The sequence below is a fragment of the Camellia sinensis genome, chromosome 10 (genome assembly GCF_055761805.1).
Source record: "Camellia sinensis isolate YWXY chromosome 10, ASM5576180v1, whole genome shotgun sequence".
Lineage (NCBI taxonomy): Eukaryota > Viridiplantae > Streptophyta > Magnoliopsida > Ericales > Theaceae > Camellia > Camellia sinensis.
In genome coordinates, this window is record NC_138970.1 from 117,014,406 (window position 1) to 117,017,557 (window position 3,152).

A 3,152-nucleotide genomic window follows, 5' to 3' on the forward strand; every position below is an offset into this window, starting at 1 on the left:
ATCTGTGAATGTGGGATATAGTTTTTATACATATCTGTTGAGATGATGATAGAGCTAATATGCTTATCTGTTGAAAAAGGGAAAATGAAAAGTAATTTGGACTCATAAGTCGTATGACATAAAATGTGATTTTATGTGGATGTATCTGTGTTGGCCATCTATCAATTGCTAATCTTTTAGTCATTGTTCATGGTTGGTTTAGTGTATTTCTACTGGGCTGTGGCTCACCCTATATGGGAATATCATTTTCAGGTACAGGTAGCATGCCACCTCCAAGGTCATAGCTTGGGAGGCTAGAGGCGGACAGATTGTAGAGACCCTAATTTTTTTTTTTAAATTACACTTGAAACCCTGAGCCTTAGGTTAATAGTATTTTAACCCTAGTTCCGTAAAAATCTGTGTAAGGTCCCAAGTAAGGAATAATTTCTCTGTGTGTGACCATAATTAAATCATAGAACACCACTTTATGATTGGAACTATCCTAAGACTTGGTTTTATTTATTTACCTCATAATTTCTAAATTAATTCACACATTTTATTCTTATTTCTAATTTTTTTTTATTATTGTTCTTTCATTAATTATTTATTTGAATGGAATATTATTGTGTCTTGAATATATACATAGTTTATATATATACATATATATAATATTGGTGGAAGAGACAAAGAAATAAATAAAATAAATAAATAAATAAATATCTAGATATTTAGTCCCTTAGCCATTAAGCTATCTATCTTATATAAATTGAGAGTTGGTCCCAATCCCCACACCCACGTTTTTGGATCAGCTCAAGGAGAGGGTGAGAGAGGGAGAGTTTGTTCAAGGGAAGTCAAGAGGAGTAGAGAAGTGTGAGGAAAAAAAAGAAAGAGACTTCTTGAAGGTAAAAATACACCTCTCCCTTGTCTTCTCAATTTTTTTTCTTTACCTATATCTTCCTATTGTCTAGATGCTCCCTTGGGTTATGTATTGATGGTAAATTGAGTTTTTGGTGTGTATGCTTGTGTGGGTGTGAATTGGTGACATTTCTTACAATTTTATTCAAAATATGCACTGCTGCAATTTCTAATATTTAAAAGAAATATCAAACCTGTTTATTTCTCAAATCTGAATTTATTGTAAGATAATTGGTATGTTTAGAGCTTGTGACAATTTTATTAGCCCCTAATTGTGTGTTTTTAGGGCTTGGATAATTTGTTGAAAAATCTGGTCCTGAATCTCTGAAAAACAGTCCACTTTTAGTAATTTTATAAAATTCTAGAAAAATCATTTCGTGTTGGTTCTTTTGTCAAAATTTAGAAATCTGAGTCCTCTTTCCAACAGATTTTATTTGAGTAAAAACCATCGGGTAGATTGAGAGAAACGCTAGTTTTCCCAATGGGTGACAAATCTGGACAGGTTTTTGAATATAGCTTGTGGATGAATTTCTGGAGGTGCTATGCACATTCTGTGAATTGGAATTGAAACTAGACAGGTTAATTATTATTTCTGTGCAATTTCAGCCCCTAATTTGACCTAGAAGTATTTTTACCAAAGCGTTCTTGTTAGCCCTGCAAAACCGACCGGTGCTGGAAATTGTGTTGTACTATGTGACTTGTCTCTAAGTTTTTCAGGCCTTTTTAATGTTATTTCTTGCTTAAATATACTTATGTACTTATGTATGATGATCATGGACTATATTTCCTCTAGTATGTTTTTCCCCTACTCGTTTAATTGATCAAATTACCGAATGTGACTAACTCACCTAGCAAAAGATCTAATAAATGGGAAATGATAAGGGGTTGGCAATGGGTGACGTTTATCTTAGTGTTTTAGAACAATTTTATACATATGCATGACATGAATTATGATGGGGTTAATACCAAATGAGTTAAGTCTTGCGTAAGCAGTTTAAGCGAGCACCGGGGTTGACCTGGATGTATTCAGACTCTATGCGGCGGTTTCAGGGTGTAAGCGAGCCCTATGGTATGGTATGTGTAGGGTGTAAGCGAGCCCTATGGTATGGTATGTGTAGGGTGTAAGCGAGCCCTTTGGTATGGTATGTGCAGGGTGTAAGCGAGCCCGAGGCACGATTTGGGTGTAAGCGAGCCCGCTTGTTGGCCGTCCCTTTTGAGGTCCATCAATGCCACTGACAGGTAAATAATCGGAAGGTGGGCATAGGTGGTAAGGTCTGCAAAGCAGCAAAAGGGGGAGTTCTGAATAGTCTGGTGTTCAATCCTTGTGGTTGGGTAGAAGGATCTCTTTGGGGGGTCCTAAATGCCTAGTCTAACTACTGATTTATAAAACCTTAATGTAAGTATGTTATGTTACTTGATTTGTTTTGTGTATGATTGATTGATAGAAGATATGGGGGTGTGTGTGTTTTTACTGGGCATTCCAAGCTCATGGCGTGTCATGCCAGGTGAAGAAGCAGCTCACGACGGGGAAGGTTATCCCGAAGACAATCAAGATGAAGTTTTAGAGCCGTGGTTCACTTGAAAATTTAGACTAGTAGTTTGTTTTTGTGTTCTCTTTTCTTTTACCTTTTGGTTTGACAATATTTGTAAACCTCTAGTGGAACTCAAATCAGTTATCCATGTTATAACTCCGCTTGTATGTGTATATTAACGTATTGTGGTTATCTATTTTGTTTGAGTTGTACTTTATATATTTCTCTTGCGGTCTCAAATTTTGGGGCGTGACACAGATTTTGTTGTTTAAGTTCCTTTTTGATGTATTACATGTATATTCAAGCCGAGGGCTTAATGTGTAGATGAGTTAGCATTCTTTTGTTGTAACCAAGTGTTAACTTGGAAAGCTGTAAGCCCGTAGGGCATTTTGCTTTTGTTGTTAACATGTAATACCTTTGTAATGAAACTCTGATGAATAGAAGAATGTGGATATTTCGTATGTCAATGAATGTTTTATTTGATGGGTTTAATGTTTTTTTTTTTGAGGGTGTTACAGTATTCATCGATTAAAATAATAATAAAATTTGAAAATAGAAACAGGCTTTTCTAAAGCCGTTTTTAATTAAGTTTTTAATTAATTCTGAATTAATCAAAAATGGTTTTGGTAAAATCGTTTTTCACATTAATTTTTTTTGTAATTTATATTTTCAACATAAATATTTTTTGTTCAAAATTTTTTTTTAATAAAAACCGATTTTAGGAAA

The 3,152-nt window shown here is 34.5% G+C and overlaps 1 long non-coding RNA gene across 1 annotated transcript; it reads left to right on the forward strand.

Moving 5' to 3' along the window:
* The first annotated feature begins 518 nt into the window (after positions 1-518).
* On the forward strand, positions 519-2,643 carry LOC145789207 (uncharacterized). The gene is made up of 2 exons (XR_014343349.1): positions 519-881; positions 1,397-2,643. It is a non-coding gene; the product is annotated as an uncharacterized LOC145789207 (long non-coding RNA).
* Positions 2,644-3,152: the final 509 nt, after the last annotated feature.